A 21,953-nucleotide genomic window follows, 5' to 3' on the forward strand; every position below is an offset into this window, starting at 1 on the left:
GTTTGGTGAAATTGATTGCTATATTAAAACAGTAAATTCCTAATAGAAATGACACATGAATATGTTTCTATTATTGTTCTAAGGTAGAATCTTTTATGAATAATTAAGTAACATAAATCCTAATGACTTATTGGTTTAATATGAAGATGAGTAAATTCTATATAATTGACAAATGGTGAAATAGCATGTGATAGTGTTAATTACTAGTGTTAATTGGAATGGTGGATTGGAATCGTGTGTTGATTATTATATGTGAATAAGGCTGATGTGATGAGAATGTGGTGTACAATATTGTGGATAATTCATAGAGTGGATTATTGTGATATGCTAAATATTAAGATGGTAGAGATGATCTTAATTGCGTATGTTTGTTAACATTGTACATACATTCATATCATGGTGTGCCTTGAAACAAAGGTGGTTTTGCTTTGAAACAAAAGCGAGGCTTAGATTCTAGAGTGAATCGGAAGCGGTAAACTATATGTTTACATTTTGGTGGGCTTTGGTCTTGTCCGGATCGAAAGTGTGGCTTGGATTCTAGATATTGAATCGGAAAGCGGTGAAACTTTGGGTTCACAATTCGGTACCACATGCATAGCGTCACATATCTTGCATTGAGTCACATTAAAATTATGCGATAATTGAATATGTGAAGTTGATGTAGTTATGATACGTGAATGAGCTTGATGATTACAATGAGTGAGGTTTGAATACATATTGATTCAATGCGTGAATATGTGATAATTATGGTTGTATATGTAATTGGGAATATAATATTAGAATTGAAATATTATACTCTTTCTGCTTGTTGTATACTTGATGATACGTGAAATATAGGTTGATTACTATTATCTACATGGTTATTCAGAGTGTGAGTAATTACCTGAACTGTTGATTTAACCATTGTATTCCGTTATACTTTCTTCATAATGGTTCGTATTCTCACCCTTCTGTTTTAATGTTGCCCTCGTTTGGCGACATGCAGGTCCTGGAGTTTAGTAGCTCGTGCGGAACTTAGCCGGAGGTTCTTCCTTTGTTATTGGAGACTAGGTAGTGAGTCGATGCTTTGGTCATGTAACACTGGGTAGACTAGGTGTATTGAACTCATGTTATATTTGCGCATGTATTATGCTATGACTTGTGAACTTATTTGTTGGTTACATGTCATTTTGAGAGGCTTATAAGCCAAACCTTTTGATTATGTCTTATGTTGAATTGAGACCATTAGTCGATGTATGATCATGGTATGGGGCATGAATCATTATGAATCACATGAGTATCATATTTTCCGCTGTGAATGCATATCCAGGTTAAATTGTGATTTTATATTGAGTGTTATTAAAATGACCAGGTGTATTGTGTTGTGTAGATAAATGCTGTCAGTTTTTTTTAAAAAGGTTTTTAGTTTTTTTTTTTAAACTTCGATGTGACGCCCTTTTGAATTATATGCATGCTATTCTCTGATTATATGTTAAATATTTGGAGTATTAAAAAGGGGTGTTACATTAGTGGTATCAGAGCATGGTCGACCAGTTGGTCAATAGTCGTTAATGTTTTCTTATCTTGTTGTATTTGATTTGTGTATCTGACACGATCGATATTGTTTGTCTATTTGTTTGGTTGCTTAGGACGATGGTTGCAGGCAGGAATGATGATGTTATTGCTGAGGCATTGGCGATGTTGGCTGGTGCTATTAGTCAGATTCCTCAGGCGAATGTTGGTAACCAGAACGGGGATGATGATGAATACCGTGCCTTAGGGAGATTTCAAAGGATCAATCCTCCTGTCTTTGAGGGTGAACATGAACCTGATAAAGCTCAAGCTTGGCTGAAGGCAATTGAGAAGATCTTCTGAGTTATGAACTGTACCGATGCCCAGAGAGTGAAGTTTGGTACCCATATGCTGGAAAAGGAAGCTGAAGATTGGTGGAACAACACTCTTCAGAGGTTTGAAGAAGATGGCATTGAGGTTACTTGGGATCTTTTCCGTGATGTCTTCTTGGAGAACTATTTTCCAGAAGATTGTCGTGGGAAGAAAGAGGTGGAATTCCTTGAGTTGAAGCAAGGAAATGGTACTGTTGCTGTTTATGCTGCTAAATTTCAGGAGCTTATCGAGTATTGTCCCCACTATAATACTGCTAATGCTGAGAGATCTAAATGTTTGAAGTTTGTGAATGGCTTGAGACATGATATCAAGAAGGCTATTGGTTACCAACAGATTACCTGTTTTACTGAATTGGTTAACAAGAGTTGGATTTATGATGAGGATAGTAGAGAGAGTGTTTCTCTCTACAAGAGTTTGAAAGGAAAGCATCAGGATCGTGGGAAACCGTATGATGACAAGAGGAAACAAGCTGGTTTTGGCAAGAAGCCAAGTTGGGGAGGATCTTCTACTCCACTTAAGTGCTTCAAATGTGGTGTTGAGGGTCATAAAGCTGCTGAGTGCAAGAAAGAGGTTACTACTTGTTTCAAGTGTGGCAAGTATGGTCACATAGCTACTAATTGTAGAGGTGGTTCGAATGTGACTTGTTTCAACTGTGGAGAGAAAGGCCACGTTAGTACAAAATGTGACAAACCAAAGAAGGAGCAAGCAAAAGGAAAAGTGTTTGCATTGTCTGGTGCGGAAGCCACTACTGATGAGAGGCTAATTCAAGGTACGTGCTTCATTAATGGTACACCTTTGATTGCTATTATTGATACCGGTGCGACACATTCTTTCATTTCCTTGGATTGTGCTAGGAGATTGAATCTTGTATTATCTGATATGCGTAGAAGTATGGTTATTGATACACCTGCTATGGGTTCTGTTTCTACTTCTTATGTATGTCTGAATTGTCCATTGAGTATATTTGGTAGAGATTTTGGGATCGATTTAGTTTGTCTTCCTTTAGAACAACTCGATGTGATTTTGGGCATGAATTGGTTGGAATTTAATCGTGTGTATATCAACTGTTTTGATAAGACGGTCATCTTTCCTGGGAATTGTATTAAAGAAGATTTATTCTTGTCCGCTAAGCAAGTCGACGAATCAGTTCAAGATGGAGCTGAGTTGTTTATGTTGTTAGCAACCTTAGATGTGCGCGATAAGAGAACCATTGAGGAATTGCCTATAGTTTGTGAATTTGCGGAGGTATTTCCTGATGATATAATTGATTTACCACCGGAACGAGAAGTTGAGTTTTCGATTGATTTAGTTCCTGGAACTAGTCTTGTATCGATGGCCCCATATAGGATGTCTGCTTCTGAGTTGAAAGAGTTGAAGAGTCAACTAGAAGATTTGCTTGAGAAGAGATTTATTCGTCCTAGTGTATCGCCGTGGGGTGCACCTGTTCTATTGGTCAAGAAGAAAGAAGGTTCGATGAGATTATGTGTTGATTATAGACAATTGAACAAAGTGACGATTAAGAACCGATATCCACTTCCGAGAATCGATGACTTGATGGATCAGTTGGTTGGAGCATGTGTGTTTAGCAAGATTGATTTGAGATCTGGGTATCATCAGATTCGTGTTAGAACCGAGGATATTCAGAAAACTGCTTTTCGAACGAGATATGGTCACTACGAATATTCTGTGATGCCGTTTGGTGTGACTAATGCACCTGGTGTGTTTATGGAATATATGAATAGGATCTTTCATGACTACCTGGATAAGTTTGTTGTGGTATTCATTGATGACATCTTGATTTACTCTAAGAGTGAGGAAGAGCATGCTGAGCACTTGAGGGTTGTTTTATTCGTGTTGAAAGAGAAGAAGTTGTTTGCTAAGCTATCTAAATGTGAGTTTTGGTTAAGTGAAGTAAGCTTTCTCGGGCATGTGATTTCAAGTGGTGGTATTTCTATTGATCCTTTGAAGATTGAAGCTGTATCTCAATGGGAAGCTCCTAAGTCTGTTGCTGAGATTAGAAGTTTTCTTGGTTTGGCTGGCTATTACAGGAAGTTCATTGAGGGATTTTCTAAGTTGTCGTTACCGTTGACGCAGTTGACTAGAAAAGGGCAAGCCTTTATTTGGACTTCTCAATGTGAAGAGAATTTTCAAGAACTTAAGAGAAGATTGACTTCTGCTCCCATTTTGGATTTTACCGGACCCGTTAGAAGCTTTCGTGGTATACTGTGATGCTTCTTTGTTGGGATTAGGAGGTGTTCTAATGCAAAAGGGACAAGTTGTAGCTTATGCTTCAAGGCAACTCAAGGTTCATGAGAGGAATTATCCTACACATGATTTGGAGTTGGCAGCTGTGGTATTTGTGTTAAAGCTTTGGAGACATTACTTGTTCGGATCAAGGTTTGATGTGTTTAGTGATCACAAGAGCTTGAAGTACTTGTTCGATCAGAAAGAGTTGAATATGAGACAAAGAAGATGGTTGGAGTTCTTGAAGGACTATGATTTTGGTTTAAACTACCATCCTGGTAAAGCGAATGTTGTAGCCGATGCATTGAGTAGGAAGTCATTGCACATGTCTATGTTGATGATTCGAGAATTTGAATTGTTGGAACAATTTAGAGACTTGAGTTTGTTATGTGAAGAGACTTCTAGTGGTGTGAAACTTGGTATGTTGAAGCTTACTAGTGGTATTTTGGATGAGATTCGAGAGGGACAAAATTCTGATTTGAGTTTGGTTGATCGATTCACACTGATTAATCAAGGAAAAGGTGGTGACTTTCGGATTGATGAGAATGGTATTATGAGGTGTCGTGATCGAATTTGTGTTCCAGATGTTGCGGACTTGAGAAAGAGGATTCTTGAGGAAGGACATAGAAGTGGTTTGAGTATTCATCCTGGCGCTACTAAAATGTATCAAGATTTGAGGAAAATGTTTTGGTGGCAAGGTATGAAGAAGGACATAGCAGAATTTGTGTATTCTTGTCTGACTTGTCAAAAGTCAAAGATTAAACATCAAAAACCGTCTGGTTTGATGCAACTGTTATCTATCCCCGAGTGGAAATGGGATAGTATATCCGTGGATTTTGTCTCTGGTCTGCCGAGGACATCGAGTAATTGTGAGGCGATTTGGGTAATTGTAGATCGGCTGACTAAATGTGCTCATTTTATTCCGATGAGGATGGATCATTCAATGGAGAGACTTGCTAAGTTATACATCGAGAGAATTGTGTGCTTGCATGGTATTCCATCGAGTATTGTTTCAGATAGAGATCCGAGGTTCACTTCGAGATTTTGGGAAGGTTTGCAAAGTGCATTGGGTACGAAGTTGCGTTTGAGTTCAGCGTATCATCCGCAAACTGATGGTCAAACGGAGAGGACTATTCAGTCACTTGAAGATCTCTTAAGGTCTTGTGTTTTGGAACAAGGAGGAAATTGGGATAGTTTCTTACCTTTGATCGAGTTTACTTATAACAACAGTTTCCATTCAAGTATTGGAATGGCACCTTTTAAAGCTCTTTATGGTAGGAGGTGTAGAACTCCTTTGTGTTGGTATGAGTCAGGAGAGAGTGATGTGGTTGGACCCGAATTGATTCAAGAGACCACGGATAAGATTAAGATGATTCAAGAGAAGATGAAGGCTTCTCAAAGTCGTCAAAAAAGTTATCATGATAAGAGAAGGAAGGCTCTTGAATTTGAGAAGGATGATCATGTGTTTCTTCGTGTTACGCCAATAACGGGAGTTGGTAGAGCGTTGAAGTCGCGTAAGTTGACGCCACGTTTTATTGGTCCTTACCAAATTTCGGAAAGGGTGGGTGAAGTAGCTTATCGAATTGCGTTGCCACCGTCTCTTTCTAATCTCCAAGATGTATTCCATGTGTCTCAATTGAGGAGATATATTGCGGATCCATCGCATGTTGTTCAGTTGGATGATGTTCAAGTAAGAGATAATTTGACGGTTGATACAACACCTATGCGAATTGAAGATCGTGAAGTGAAGAAGCTTCGTGGTAAGGAGATCGCTTTGGTGAAAGTGATATGGGGCGGAGTCGCCGATGGCAACATCACTTGGGAACTCGAGGATAAGATGAAGGAATCGTATCCGGAGTTATTCGTTTGAGGTAATTTTCGAGGCCGAAAATCTTTTAAGTTGGGGAGAGTTGTAACAGCCCGTTTTTTTATAGTATTTATTTTATTATAATATTTTATACTCTTTGGGTGTTAATCAATTATTTAATCGTTATGAGATTTAATTATTAATTTAACTAATTAAACTCGAGTGCATTTGTGTTTAATAGAGTTAATTAAGTTATTAGAGAGTTAGATTAATTGGGCCTATTTATTGGGGTTATAAGCAATTAAAGAGGTGTTATTCCTTTTAAAGCCCAATATAATAAATAAGGATAGTAAGAGAGGAAATGAGGAGTAGGAGCATCATTTTCATTTTTCTGGCTTAAAGAATAGAAGTGGAGGAGAGGAACAAGAAGAGGAGCTAGGGTTTTGGAGGAGAAATCAAGAGGTAAGGGGGAGAATCCCTAATCATCGTGGGTTAGTATAATGGGGTAATTGTTAGATTAACATATTATATTTATTCATAGTTAAATCTTATAAAGTATGTGTTTTAATTTCTGTTAGTATATTGAAATCTGTAGAAAATTTGGATTTGAAAACAAGATTTAATACTGGAACAAACACCCTGTGTTCATATATTTGTTTTAGAAACGAAAATGGGGGTGGAGTAGTAATGGATGACACCGAATGATGTCACCATATGAACTTAGTGAATGAATAACATGGCTGCAAGGCGGTACTAAACGTGTACATTAGGAGAAGAGTTCTGTGTATAACCTTTATTTATTTTCGCTACAGTTGTTGATGAGTCAAATAATAAGTGCCCTGTTTCATCCCTGTTTCATTTTCGTTTACTCCCCTTTATTCACCCACTTGGCTAATGATGTTAGTTTAATAAAGTCCACATGTGAAATACCCTATCATGCTTATCGATAGAAGTAACTAGTAGTAACACAATTGGTGATTTGAAAGGACCATTCATTGCTAGTTGTTTATTTAATTAATAAATGTGAGTGATATATATGCTATTGAATGAAACAATACACTGCAGTGATGTACCTTTGGCCACAAAAAGAAGCGTGAAACCATACTTAGGAATAGACATGGCCACTGTTCACTGCTATTGGCCAATTAGAAAACTACAAGTTCTTGGTGATTGCACAGGAAACGTGTCCGGTTCATGCCCTTTTATTCACACACCAATGTTGTTGTTCATTGGTCAAAGGAAATTGTGTATCAAACACCATTTTGGTGATAACATACTATATTGTTTTATTAATAGAAGTGACTACTAAATAAATGCTATCATCTGTGCAATTAAACATGAAGCAAACCATGTTGTCCATGCTGCCCATAGCTCTTAACAGCGGCATTAAATGTGAAGGAGAAAGGGGTGCCGCGCGGCAACCCCATTTGTAGGCCATAGGTCATTTTACTAAGTGTGTACGTTATGGTTATGGCTGTCATGGGTGCTCTATTACATTTATTCACTTGGCCACTATTTGTTCAATTTTTTTAATGAAAATGTGAGATAATAATATACTTAATTACTAGAAATATATAATAGATTTTATAGATTAGTTAGTAAATAATTATAGTTTGGTGAAATTGATTGCTATATTAAAACAGTAAATTCCTAATAGAAATGACACATGAATATGTTTCTATTATTGTTCTAAGGTAGAATCTTTTATGAATAATTAAGTAACATAAATCCTAATGACTTATTGGTTTAATATGAAGATGAGTAAATTCTATATAATTGACAAGTGGTGAAATAGCATGTGATAGTGTTAATTACTAGTGTTAATTGGAATGGTGGATTGGAATCGTGTGTTGATTATTATATGTGAATAAGGCTGATGTGATGAGAATGTGGTGTACAATATTGTGGATAATTCATAGAGTGGATTATTGTGATATGCTAAATATTAAGATGGTAGAGATGATCTTAATTGCGTATGTTTGTTAACATTGTACATACATTCATATCATGGTGTGCCTTGAAACAAAGGTGGTTTTGCTTTGAAACAAAAGCGAGGCTTAGATTCTAGAGTGAATCGGAAGCGGTAAACTATATGTTTACATTTTGGTGGGCTTTGGTCTTGTCCGGATCGAAAGTGTGGCTTGGATTCTAGATATTGAATCGGAAAGCGGTGAAACTTTGGGTTCACAATTCGGTACCACATGCATAGCGTCACATATCTTGCATTGAGTCACATTAAAATTATGCGATAATTGAATATGTGAAGTTGATGTAGTTATGATACGTGAATGAGCTTGATGATTACAATGAGTGAGGTTTGAATACATATTGATTCAATGTGTGAATATGTGATAATTATGGTTGTATATGTAATTGGGAATATAATATTAGAATTAAAATATTATACTCTTTCTGCTTGTTGTATACTTGATGATACGTGAAATATAGGTCGATTACTATTATCTACATGGTTATTCAGAGTGTGAGTAATTACCTGAACTATTGATTTAACCATTGTATTCCGTTATACTTTCTTCATAATGGTTCGTATTCTCACCCTTCTGTTTTAATGTTGCCCTCGTTTGGCGACATGCAGGTCCTGGAGTTTAGTAGCTCGTGCGGAACTTAGCCGGAGGTTCTTCCTTTGTTATTGGAGACTAGGTAGTGAGTCGATGCTTTGGTCATGTAACACTGGGTAGACTAGGTGTATTGAACTCATGTTATATTTGCGCATGTATTATGCTATGACTTGTGAACTTATTTGTTGGTTACATGTCATTTTGAGAGGCTTATAAGCCAAACCTTTTGATTATGTCTTATGTTGAATTGAGACCATTAGTCGATGTATGATCATGGTATGGGGCATGAATCATTATGAATCACATGAGTATCATATTTTCCGTTGTGAATGCATATCCAGGTTAAATTGTGATTTTATATTGAGTGTTATTAAAATGACCAGGTGTATTGTGTTGTGTAGATAAATGCTGTCAGTTTTTTTTAAAAAGGTTTTTATTTTTTTTTTTAAACTTCGATGTGACGCCCTTTTGAATTATATGCATGCTATTCTCTGATTATATGTTAAATATTTGGGGTATTAAAAAAGGGTGTTACATTAGTGGTATCAGAGCATGGTCGACCAGTTGGTCAATAGTCGTTAATGTTTTCTTATCTTGTTGTATTTGATTTGTGTATCTGGCACGATCGATATTGTTTGTCTGTTTGTTTGGTTGCTTAGGACGATGGTTGCAGGCAGGAATGATGATGCTATTGCTGAGGCATTGGCGATGTTGGCTGGTGCTATTAGTCAGATTCCTCAGGCGAATGTTGGTAACCAGAACGGGGATGATGATGAATACCGTGCCTTAGGGAGATTTCAAAGGATCAATCCTCATGTCTTTGAGGGTGAACATGAACCTGATAAAGCTCAAGCTTGGCTGAAGGCAATTGAGAAGATCTTCAGAGTTATGAACTGTACCGATGCCCAGAGAGTGAAGTTTGGTACCCATATGCTGGAAAAGGAAGCTGAAGATTGGTGGAACAACACTCTTCAGAGGTTTGAAGAAGATGGCATTGAGGTTACTTGGGATCTTTTCCGTGATGTCTTCTTGGAGAACTATTTTCCAGAAGATTGTCGTGGGAAGAAAGAGGTGGAATTCCTTGAGTTGAAGCAAGGAAATGGTACTGTTGCTGTTTATGCTGTTAAATTTCAGGAGCTTATCGAGTATTGTCCCCACTATAATATTGCTAATGCTGAGAGATCTAAATGTTTGAAGTTTGTGAATGGCTTCAGACATGATATCAAGAAGGCTATTGGTTACCAACAGATTACCCGTTTTACTGAATTGGTTAACAAGAGTTGGATTTATGATGAGGATAGTAGAGAGAGTGTTTCTCTCTACAAGAGTTTGAAAGGAAAGCATCAGGATCGTGGGAAACCGTATGATGACAAGAGGAAACAAGCTGGTTTTGGCAAGAAGCCAAGTTGGGGATGATCTTCTACTCCACTTAAGTGCTTCAAATGTGGTGTTGAGGGTCATAAAGCTGCTGAGTGCAAGAAAGAGGTTACTACTTGTTTCAAGTGTGGCAAGTATGGTCACATAGCTACTAATTGTAGAGGTGGTTCGAATGTGACTTGTTTCAACTGTGGAGAGAAAGGCCACGTTAGTACAAAATGTGACAAACCAAAGAAGGAGCAAGCAAAAGGAAAAGTGTTTGCATTGTCTGGTGCGGAAGCCACTACTGATGAGAGGCTAATTCAAGGTACGTGCTTCATTAATGGTACACCTTTGATTGCTATTATTGATACCGGTGCGACACATTCTTTCATTTCCTTGGATTGTGCTAGGAGATTGAATCTTGTATTATCTGATATGCGTAGAAGTATGGTTATTGATACACCTGCTATGGGTTCTGTTTCTACTTCTTATGTATGTCTGAATTGTCCATTGAGTATATTTGGTAGAGATTTTGGGATCGATTTAGTTTGTCTTCCTTTAGAACAACTCGATGTGATTTTGGGCATGAATTGGTTGGAATTTAATCGTGTGTATATCAACTGTTTTGATAAGACGGTCATCTTTCCTGGGAATTGTATTAAAGAAGATTTATTCTTGTCCGCTAAGCAAGTCGACGAATCAGTTCAAGATGGAGCTGAGTTGTTTATGTTGTTAGCAACCTTAGATGTGCGCGATAAGAGAACCATTGAGGAATTGCCTATAGTTTGTGAATTTGCGGAGGTATTTCCTGATGATATAATTGATTTACCACCGGAACGAGAAGTTGAGTTTTCGATTGATTTAGTTCCTGGAACTAGTCTTGTATCGATGGCCCCATATAGGATGTCTGCTTCTGAGTTGAAAGAGTTGAAAAGTCAACTAGAAGATTTGCTTGAGAAGAGATTTATTCGTCCTAGTGTATCGCCGTGGGGTGCACCTGTTCTATTGGTCAAGAAGAAAGAAGGTTCGATGAGATTATGTGTTGATTATAGACAATTGAACAAAGTGACGATTAAGAACCGATATCCACTTCCGAGAATCGATGACTTGATGGATCAGTTGGTTGGAGCATGTGTGTTTAGCAAGATTGATTTGAGATCTGGGTATCATCAGATTCGTGTTAGAACCGAGGATATTCAGAAAACTGCTTTTCGAACGAGATATGGTCACTACGAATATTCTGTGATGCCATTTGGTGTGACTAATGCACCTGGTGTGTTTATGGAATATATGAATAGGATCTTTCATGACTACCTGGATAAGTTTGTTGTGGTATTCATTGATGACATCTTGATTTACTCTAAGAGTGAGGAAGAGCATGCTGAGCACTTGAGGGTTGTTTTATTCGTGTTGAAAGAGAAGAAGTTGTTTGCTAAGCTATCTAAATGTGAGTTTTGGTTAAGTGAAGTAAGCTTTCTCGGGCATGTGATTTCAAGTGGTGGTATTTCTATTGATCCTTTGAAGATTGAAGCTGTATCTCAATGGGAAGCTCCTAAGTCTGTTGCTGAGATTAGAAGTTTTCTTGGTTTGGCTGGCTATTACAGGAAGTTCATTGAGGGATTTTCTAAGTTGTCGTTACCGTTGACGCAGTTGACTAGAAAAGGGCAAGCCTTTATTTGGACTTCTCAATGTGAAGAGAATTTTCAAGAACTTAAGAGAAGATTGACTTCTGCTCCCATTTTGGATTTTACCGGACCCGTTAGAAGCTTTCGTGGTATACTGTGATGCTTCTTTGTTGGGATTAGGAGGTGTTCTAATGCAAAAGGGACAAGTTGTAGCTTATGCTTCAAGGCAACTCAAGGTTCATGAGAGGAATTATCCTACACATGATTTGGAGTTGGCAGCTGTGGTATTTGTGTTAAAGCTTTGGAGACATTACTTGTTCGGATCAAGGTTTGATGTGTTTAGTGATCACAAGAGCTTGAAGTACTTGTTCGATCAGAAAGAGTTGAATATGAGACAAAGAAGATGGTTGGAGTTCTTGAAGGACTATGATTTTGGTTTAAACTACCATCCTGGTAAAGCGAATGTTGTAGCCGATGCATTGAGTAGGAAGTCATTGCACATGTCTATGTTGATGATTCGAGAATTTGAATTGTTGGAACAATTTAGAGACTTGAGTTTGTTATGTGAAGAGACTTCTAGTGGTGTGAAACTTGGTATGTTGAAGCTTACTAGTGGTATTTTGGATGAGATTCGAGAGGGACAAAATTCTGATTTGAGTTTGGTTGATCGATTCACACTGATTAATCAAGGAAAAGGTGGTGACTTTCGGATTGATGAGAATGGTATTATGAGGTGTCGTGATCGAATTTGTGTTCCAGATGTTGCGGACTTGAGAAAGAGGATTCTTGAGGAAGGACATAGAAGTGGTTTGAGTATTCATCCTGGCGCTACTAAAATGTATCAAGATTTGAGGAAAATGTTTTGGTGGCAAGGTATGAAGAAGGACATAGCAGAATTTGTGTATTCTTGTCTGACTTGTCAAAAGTCAAAGATTAAACATCAAAAACCGTCTGGTTTGATGCAACTGTTATCTATCCCCGAGTGGAAATGGGATAGTATATCCGTGGATTTTGTCTCTGGTCTGCCGAGGACATCGAGTAATTGTGAGGCGATTTGGGTAATTGTAGATCGGCTGACTAAATGTGCTCATTTTATTCCGATGAGGATGGATCATTCAATGGAGAGACTTGCTAAGTTATACATCGAGAGAATTGTGTGCTTGCATGGTATTCCATCGAGTATTGTTTCAGATAGAGATCCGAGGTTCACTTCGAGATTTTGGGAAGGTTTGCAAAGTGCATTGGGTACGAAGTTGCGTTTGAGTTCAGCGTATCATCCGCAAACTGATGGTCAAACGGAGAGGACTATTCAGTCACTTGAAGATCTCTTAAGGTCTTGTGTTTTGGAACAAGGAGGAAATTGGGATAGTTTCTTACCTTTGATCGAGTTTACTTATAACAACAGTTTCCATTCAAGTATTGGAATGGCACCTTTTAAAGCTCTTTATGGTAGGAGGTGTAGAACTCCTTTGTGTTGGTATGAGTCAGGAGAGAGTGATGTGGTTGGACCCGAATTGATTCAAGAGACCACGGATAAGATTAAGATGATTCAAGAGAAGATGAAGGCTTCTCAAAGTCGTCAAAAAAGTTATCATGATAAGAGAAGGAAGGCTCTTGAATTTGAGAAGGATGATCATGTGTTTCTTCGTGTTACGCCAATAACGGGAGTTGGTAGAGCGTTGAAGTCGCGTAAGTTGACGCCACGTTTTATTGGTCCTTACCAAATTTCGGAAAGGGTGGGTGAAGTAGCTTATCGAATTGCGTTGCCACCGTCTCTTTCTAATCTCCAAGATGTATTCCATGTGTCTCAATTGAGGAGATATATTGCGGATCCATCGCATGTTGTTCAGTTGGATGATGTTCAAGTAAGAGATAATTTGACGGTTGATACAACACCTATGCGAATTGAAGATCGTGAAGTGAAGAAGCTTCGTGGTAAGGAGATCGCTTTGGTGAAAGTGATATGGGGCGGAGTCGCCGATGGCAACATCACTTGGGAACTCGAGGATAAGATGAAGGAATCGTATCCGGAGTTATTCGTTTGAGGTAATTTTCGAGGCCGAAAATCTTTTAAGTTGGGGAGAGTTGTAACAACCCGTTTTTTTATAGTATTTATTTTATTATAATATTTTATACTCTTTGGGTGTTAATCAATTATTTAATCGTTATGAGATTTAATTATTAATTTAACTAATTAAACTCGAGTGCATTTGTGTTTAATAGAGTTAATTAAGTTATTAGAGAGTTAGATTAATTGGGCCTATTTATTGGGGTTATAAGCAATTAAAGAGGTGTTATTCCTTTTAAAGCCCAATATAATAAATAAGGATAGTAAGAGAGGAAATGAGGAGTAGGAGCATCATTTTCATTTTTCTGGCTTAAAGAATAGAAGTGGAGGAGAGGAACAAGAAGATGAGCTAGGGTTTTGGAGGAGAAATCAAGAGGTAAGGGGGAGAATCCCTAATCATCGTGGGTTAGTATAATGGGGTAATTGTTAGATTAACATATTATATTTATTCATAGTTAAATCTTATAAAGTATGTGTTTTAATTTCTGTTAGTATATTGAAATCTGTAGAAAATTTGGATTTGAAAACAAGATTTAATACTGGAACAAACACCCTGTGTTCATATATTTGTTTTAGAAACGAAAATGGGGGTGGAGTAGTAATGGATGACACCGAATGATGTCACCATATGAACTTAGTGAATGAATAACATGGCTGCAAGGCGGTACTAAACGTGTACATTAGGAGAAGAGTTCTGTGTATAACCTTTATTTATTTTCGCTACAGTTGTTGATGAGTCAAATAATAAGTGCCCTGTTTCATCCATGTTTCATTTTCGTTTACTCCCCTTTATTCACCCACTTGGCTAATGATGTTAGTTTAATAAAGTCCACATGTGAAATACCCTATCATGCTTATCGATAGAAGTAACTAGTAGTAACACAATTGGTGATTTGAAAGGACCATTCATTGCTAGTTGTTTATTTAATTAATAAATGTGAGTGATATATATGCTATTGAATGAAACAATACACTGCAGTGATGTACCTTTGGCCACAAAAAGAAGCGTGAAACCATACTTAGGAATAGACATGGCCACTGTTCACTGCTATTGGCCATTTAGAAAACTACAAGTTCTTGGTGATTGCACAGGAAACGTGTTCGGTTCATGCCCTTTTATTCACACACCAATGTTGTTGTTCATTGGTCAAAGGAAATTGTGTATCAAACACCATTTTGGTGATAACATACTATATTGTTTTATTAATAGAAGTGACTACTAAATAAATGCTATCATCTGTGCAATTAAACATGAAGCAAACCATGTTGTCCATGCTGCCCATAGCTCTTAACAGCGGCATTAAATGTGAAGGAGAAAGGGGTGCCGCGCGGCAACCCCATTTGTAGGCCATAGGTCATTTTACTAAGTGTGTACGTTATGGTTGTGGCTGTCATGGGTGCTCTATTACATTTATTCACTTGGCCACTATTTGTTCAATTTTTTTAATGAAAATGTGAGATAATAATATACTTAATTACTAGAAATATATAATAGATTTTATAGATTAGTTAGTAAATAATTATAGTTTGGTGAAATTGATTGCTATATTAAAACAGTAAATTCCTAATAGAAATGACACATGAATATGTTTCTATTATTGTTCTAAGGTAGAATCTTTTATGAATAATTAAGTAACATAAATCCTAATGACTTATTGGTTTAATATGAAGATGAATAAATTCTATATAATTGACAAGTGGTGAAATAGCATGTGATAGTTTTAATTACTAGTGTTAATTGGAATGGTGGATTGGAATCGTGTGTTGATTATTATATGTGAATAAGGCTGATGTGATGAGAATGTGGTGTACAATATTGTGGATAATTCATAGAGTGGATTATTGTGATATGCTAAATATTAAGATGGTAGAGATGATCTTAATTGCGTATGTTTGTTAACATTGTACATACATTCATATCATGGTGTGCCTTGAAACAAAGGTGGTTTTGCTTTGAAACAAAAGCGAGGCTTAGATTCTAGAGTGAATCGGAAGCGGTAAACTATATGTCTACATTTTGGTGGGCTTTGGTCTTGTCCGGATCGAAAGCGTGGCTTGGATTCTAGATATTGAATCGGAAAGCGGTGAAACTTTGGGTTCACAATTCGGTACCACATGCATAGCGTCACATATCTTGCATTGAGTCACATTAAAATTATGCGATAATTGAATATGTGAAGTTGATGTAGTTATGATACGTGAATGAGCTTGATGATTACAATGAGTGAGGTTTGAATACATATTGATTCAATGTGTGAATATGTGATAATTATGGTTGTATATGTAATTGGGAATATAATATTAGAATTAAAATATTATACTCTTTCTGCTTGTTGTATACTTGATGATACGTGAAATATAGGTCGATTACTATTATCTACATGGTTATTCAGAGTGTGAGTAATTACCTGAACTGTTGATTTAACCATTGTATTCCGTTATACTTTCTTCATAATGGTTCGTATTCTCACCCTTCTGTTTTAATGTTGCCCTCGTTTGGCGACATGCAGGTCCTGGAGTTTAGTAGCTCGTGTGGAACTTAGCCGGAGGTTCTTCCTTTGTTATTGGAGACTAGGTAGTGATTCGATGCTTTGGTCATGTAACACTGGGTAGACTAGGTGTATTGAACTCATGTTATATTTGCGCATGTATTATGCTATGACTTGTGAACTTATTTGTTGGTTACATGTCATTTTGAGAGGCTTATAAGCCAAACCTTTTGATTATGTCTTATGTTGAATTGAGACCATTAGTCGATGTATGATCATGGTATGGGGCATGAATCATTATGAATCACATGAGTATCATATTTTCCGCTGTGAATGCATATCCAGGTTAAATTGTGATTTTATATTGAGTGTTATTAAAATGACCAGGTGTATTGTGTTGTGTAGATAAATGCTGTCAGTTTTTTTTAAAAAGGTTTTTAGTTCTTTTTTATTTTAAAAACTTCGATGTGACGCCCTTTTGAATTATATGCATGCTATTCTCTGATTATATGTTAAATATTTGGGGTATTAAAAAGGGGTGTTACAACATGCATTTTGAAACATTTTTTAATCAGAAAACAAGTAAGTAAATAGAAAACAAGTAAATAATCCCCTCCCACACACTTAAGACACACATTATCCTCAATGAATTGAAAGAACATAAGTATAAAATAAGGATGAGAGAGAGAAAAGAACACACCCGAGCAGTAAAGGAAGGTAGGTGATTGCATACGCAACCTTTTCTAGTGAGGGATCTTTTACAGTCTCTCTTTCCAAAGTGAGACTCTCATGGAGCAGCTTCAGATATTGTCCACTGACCTTGAAATTTGTTTTAGTGTCTTCGCCTTTTATTCCAAGATCAAAGAACAATCTTCGATAAATAGAAGTTTCGAATACGCACGTGAAAGTGATGTCATTCCTCACAACATCAAGGATCAATGGTTGAAGAGGATGCCTGACTACTTTTGTTTCATCTGAAAGTAAAATCCCGTGCATACAAGTGGAAGGTTTAATACCTGGAATATCAACCAATGTCTACCCAATCGCATTCTTATGCTTCTTCAAAACCTGCAAAAGCTTATTTTCTTGATCAAAATCAAGGTTAGAAGAAATTATAACCATAATTTTTTCATTCCTCTCTAGATAATCATATTTCAAATTTTCAAGGAGTGGTTTTAGTTCTAGGGAAGGTGGTTGTTCAATGGATGGAGTGCTTAGGGCAGTCGGGATGTCAAGAGCTTCACCTGCATAAACAACTTCACCTGTAGGAAAATTATCACCCTTCAAGGCATCCTCAATCTCAGCACAAACCGAGCAAATGTTAGTGTAAGTACATGAATCACAATAGTAAGTATCATCAAAGTCAGGCAATGATGGAAAATTAACTGAAAACATATCAGAATAAATATCATCAACCAACTCAGAAAGCAATTCAATGTGAAAAATATAATATTCTTCCACAAGATGTTTCATACCAAGAATGTCCCAATTAAGCAGAAACAATTGGAAGACACAAATAATGATTAAAATAAAATAAACAAATACAAAAGCACGAAATTTAATCTAATTAAGTCAAATTAGAATTTCACAATTTTTTTTTTTGGAATTTTCTGAGATTATGAAACATAAATAAAATCATTAAAAAAAAGGAATTTGCGATTTTAAGGATCAAAATCCTTTAGAATTCTATTATAAAAGAGTATTGTTCGTCGATTTTTTTCTAAATTTGTGGAAAAAATTCAGAGCAAATTGAAACAGTAGCTTCTGAACTTACCTGATATACTGGAATACTTACCACTGTACTACAATCCGTACTACAACCCTGAAAACCAACAAACACAACAACAAGAAAACAAGAAAAATATTGATAAGACTCAAAACTAGGATCCTAAACTTGGTTAATATTATCAAAGAGTTCTCGGTAATGGCGCCAATTTGATATGTTGTCGTGCACATATAAAAAATGAGTATTTTTGAAATATAGTTTACGGTAACGACAACTCGAGTATTGTATCTCAAGGACTCTTGATTAAAATTAACCAACTGAAACGAGGGGGTTTTAGGTTCGATTTAGAATAAGTGATTAAAAACAAGTGATTATGAAATAAGCTAAAATGGCTAATCTACTAATTCTGGTTCCGACTTATCATTGATTGTTATAAATTCAATCTCCTAATCTTTTCCTATACCACTACAAAACTCACTAACAATCACAACAGATTTTATATTATACAAGTTCCTATTATCCGAATTAAGCAAACTGATTCAAGCTCCAATGGATTAAGTAAACGCAAATTAATCAAATACAATAACTAATTAAGCAAACGCTAACGTGATTATACTTAAGGATCATACAATAATCGAATTAAATCAATATACTATATGAAAATCAAATTAAGCAAACAAGAATCACAAAATATAATTGAACGAAATAAAAACTTGGTTAAAATGATTATAACCTCAAAGTATAATGGAACCTGTAATCATCAGATTTTGCCTTGGGATTAGTTATCCATCACAAACTTACAAAGCTTCATAAATATTTCGTGAATAGTGAACAGTACCACACCCGAATGCTCTTAAACAGAATAAGGATTCACCATTCTAATTTAAACCGGGTCAGAAAACATAAAATCGGTCCAAAAAATAGCCCGAAACTAAATAATTCGTAAGTATGTAACTTTAATGAATTATTTGAGACTTCTTCACTCTGAATCAACTTTTGGCTTCAACATAAAACTTGTATCTCTTTCTCTTAGCTTTACCATGCATATCAAAACACGTCAATATGATTCTCGTAGTTTAAGTTATGGTCTGCACCAGGGGCGGAACCATTATGAGGCACGGTGTGGCTTTAGCCACACCAGTTTTTTTACTTTTTTTTTTATATAGTATATATAATATTTAGTTAAACTAAAATTAAATTAATTTGTAAATTAAAAAATACTATAATACAACAATTCACTTTTCTCTCTCTCTTAATATCTCTATTTTCTTTCTTTCTCTCTCTCACACCATAACTTCTTTTTCTCTTCTTCTCAAACCCCACTATCTCTCATATTTGTCTCTTATTCTCATATTTTTTAATCCAAAATTTCATTATTTTCTTCTCCAATTTGTTCACTTGACTTGGTTGCATTTATTTGTGTGTGATTGAAAATCAAAGGTAAAGTGGGTATTTCAAATTTCTCTCATTCTTTTCTCCTTTTTGAGTTGAACCCTAAACCCCCAATTTATTAAAAATACCAACTTTCTTAATTTCTCATGAACTATTTTCTTTCTAATCATTTGGTTTCATTGTTCTCTTTATAGGATGAAGAAATTTTTTCCGGTACTCTCTAGAGACAAAGCTACTTCTTCGACTAATGTAGAAGCATCGGAAAGTATCAAAGTTGTTGATTATGAATTGTTGGAAACGGATCCGGGAATTAGGCCTCCAATTTCAAGCTATCATCCCGACATCCAAAATGAGGTAAGGAAAGCTTATTTAAAAATAGGTCGTCATCAACCTCCTCACAATTTCGTTTACCCTTGGTCTATTCAAGGTAAACAAAAGCGTCGATTTTGCAAAAATTGGTTTGATTTGTATGATTGGATTGATTATAGTGAATCTAAGGACCTAGTGTTTTGTTTGCCATGATTTTTGTTTAAAAATGTTTCTAAGTATGGGGGGGATCACTTTGTGGGAGACGGTTTTGGTGATTGGAAGAATGCTCAAAGGTTGGCTAATCATGCTACTTCTTCCAATAGTCATGTTGATTGTGTGCATATGGGTTATGCTCTCATGAATCCAAACCAAAGTAATAAGGCCTCGTTTGTTAATCAAACTAAGCAAATGAATGCCGAATACCGTGTTCGTGTAAACACATCCCTTGTAGCTACTAAGTTTCTTTTGAGGTGTGGCATGCCATTTAGAGGGAGTGATGAGTCTCTTAACTCTTTATTTAAGGGGCCATTTCTTGAGTTGGTGGATACTTTAAAGGAAATCAACCCAGAGATAGCTAGTGTAATTAATTGTGCTCCGGGAAATAACCTTATGACTTCCCCTAAGATTCAAAAGGATCTTGCCGCTGCTTGTGCATGTGAAATAACTCAACAAATTATATGTGATATTGCGGATGATGTGTTTTGTGTTTTGATTGATGAATCTGGTGATGTTGCTGGTAAAGAACAAATGGCTGTTGTTATTCGCTATGTTAATAATGAAGGTTTGGTAAAAGAAAGGTTTCTTGGAATTGTAAGTGTTAAAGAAACAAGTGCTAAGTCACTTAAGGAGGCCCTTGAGAAGTTGTTGTCTATTAATGGCTTGAGTATATCTAGCATTAGGGGGCAAGGGTATGACGGAGCTAGCAATATGAGAGGTAAGTTTGGTGGTTTGAGAACTTTAATCCAAAATGAGAATCCATCTGCTTATTATGTGCATTGTTTCGCCCATCAACTTCAATTGGCACTTGTTGCATGTGCTAAGACTCACAAAGATGTCAGTGGGTTTTTCGGTAAGGTCAATATGCTTGTTAATTTCATTCGATCTTCTAATAAGAGACAAGAATTACTTCGGGACAAACAAGTAGCTCAGTTTGCTAAATTGATTGAAGAGGGCCAAATAGAAACTGGTAGTGGGTTAAACCAAGAATCATCTATTGCTAGAGCCGGTGACACTCGTTGGGGTTCCCACTTTAGGACTTTCACTAGTTTGATGACTTTGTATGGTGCCATTATTGGGGTACTTGAAGAAGTTGGAAATGATACGTCATTTGAAAAATATGGTGAAACTATGCTTTTGTTAGATGTGCTTCAATCATTTGATTTTATCTTCATGTTATATATGATGGTTGAGATTTTAGGATTTACAAATGATTTGAGTGTAGCGTTACAAAAGCGTGATCAAGATCTTTTGAATGCTTTGTCACTTGTCAATGCTACCAAACAAGAATTACAAGAAATGAGGAATGATGGATGGGAAGAGCTTATATCTAAGGTTATGGAAATTTGCAATAAGCTTGACATTGATGTGCCTGACATGGATGCATCATATGTGCAAGGGAAGAAACCTAGGCGACATGCTACAACTTCTAGTGTTTCTAATTTGCATCATTATAAGCATGATTGTTTGTTTAATGTTTTAGATTTGCAGTTGCACGAGCTCAATGCTAGGTTTGATGAAGAGAATACTGAACTTTTAGAATGTGTTTCATGTTTGAGTCCTTCATCGTCATTTGCAGCTTTTGATGTGAAAAAGTTATTAAGGATGGTTGAACTTTATCCAAATGATTTTGTGGATGTGCCGGAAGTGGTGATGCGACATCAACTTCAAAATTATGTTAGAAATGTTCGATGTGATCCAAAATTTGCAAATTTAAAAGGACTTTCAGATCTTTGTGCAAAATTTGTGGAAACAAATAAGTGCAACACATTTGATATGGTTTATAAGCTTTTGAAATTGGCTTTAGTCTTGCCGGTAGCAACTGCAAGTGTGGAACGTGTTTTTTCAGCTATGAAGTTTGTGAAGAGTCAATTATGTAACAAAATGAGTGATCAGTGGTTAAATGATCGTCTTGTAACTTTTATAGAAAAAGATGTTCTTGGAACAATTAACAATGATGTTATTTTAGCTCATTTTCAAGAAATGAATGATAGACGATTTTCATTGTAATGTATTACATTGAATATTATTATTCATTTTTAATGTGATTTAGTTCGTACTTTCGTTTATATTTAGCCACACCAATATATATTGTCTGGATCCGCCCCTGTCTGCACAATAAAAAGATATCAAATAATAGCTAATGCTGAAAATAAAATACAAAAATAAATAAGGGGTAAAGATAAACTTTAATCTAAAAACACAATAAAATAGTAAAATTAATAAAACAAACTAGAGAAATGCCTAAGTACACT

General features: G+C 36.1%; 1 pseudogene; it reads left to right on the forward strand.

The window, feature by feature from the left end:
- The first annotated feature begins 1,632 nt into the window (after window positions 1-1,632).
- On the forward strand, window positions 1,633-21,708 carry LOC131646554 (uncharacterized; annotated as a pseudogene).
- Window positions 21,709-21,953: the final 245 nt, after the last annotated feature.

Source organism: Vicia villosa, linkage group LG1 (genome assembly GCF_029867415.1).
Source record: "Vicia villosa cultivar HV-30 ecotype Madison, WI linkage group LG1, Vvil1.0, whole genome shotgun sequence".
Lineage (NCBI taxonomy): Eukaryota > Viridiplantae > Streptophyta > Magnoliopsida > Fabales > Fabaceae > Vicia > Vicia villosa.